Raw genomic sequence first — 1,031 nt, forward strand, 5'->3', positions numbered from 1 at the left:
GCTGGATTTGAACCCGCCACCTTAGGTGTATGTGGCTGGCGCCTTAGCCCCTTGAGCCACAGGTGCCAAGCCAATCATTATCATTTTTATGTCTGCCAAGGGAATTCTTCTAAGAGAGGGATGAACCTCTGTCCAGCTCTACACCCCATAGCTCTGCTAAGTTTCAGGGCACTGGACATAGCAGGTGCTCAAAATGTGCTGGTAGGCCAAGCAATCTGGGAGGCCAAGGTGGGTGGATTGCTTGAGTTCAGGAGTTCCAGACCAACCTGAGCAAGAGCGAGGCCCCACCTATACCAAAAACAGAAAAACTAGCCAGGCTTTCTGATGAGCTCCTTGGGGGGCTGAGGCAAGAGGATAGTTTGAGCCCTAGAGTTTGAGGTTGCTATGAGCTATGATGTCAGAGCACTCAACTCAGGGCCACAGAGTGAGACTCTGTCACAAACAAACAAACAAATTCTGGTAGAAGGAAAAACACGGGGAAAGCAGGATCCGGCTATAAAAGGGCAACCTGCTTTAGAAGGAACAGATGTCTTTAAGCATGACCAAGGCCTTAAGGCTGTGCCAGGGATAAGAACACTTTGTTAGGCTCAGTGCCCATACTCAGTGAGTGGGGCGCCAGCCACATACACTGAGGCTGGCGGGTTTGAGCCCCGCGCAGGCCTGCTAAAGCAACAATGACAACTACAGCCAAAAAATAGCCAGGCATTGTGGTGGGCATCTGTGGTCCCAGCTGCTCAGGAGGCTAAGGCAAGAGAATTGCACTTTACTGAGGGCAACGTGGTAGGACTCTGTCTCAAAAAAAAGGAACACTTTGTTAGTTCATCATCAAAGTAGGGCCCCTTCTATGGGTCATTTGAGGGTTTTGTTGGTTCAGTAAAGCAGACACTTGTGTAATATTTGGGATTCCCGGCTTGGCGCCTATAGCTCAACCAGCTAAGGCGCCAGCCACCTACACCTAAGGTGGTGGGTTCGAATCCCCAGCCCGGACCCGCCAAACAACAATGACGGCTGCAACCAAAAAATAGCCGGGC

Source organism: Otolemur garnettii, unplaced genomic scaffold (genome assembly GCF_000181295.1).
Source record: "Otolemur garnettii isolate 467f Iridium unplaced genomic scaffold, OtoGar3 scaffold00153, whole genome shotgun sequence".
Classification (NCBI taxonomy): domain Eukaryota; kingdom Metazoa; phylum Chordata; class Mammalia; order Primates; family Galagidae; genus Otolemur; species Otolemur garnettii.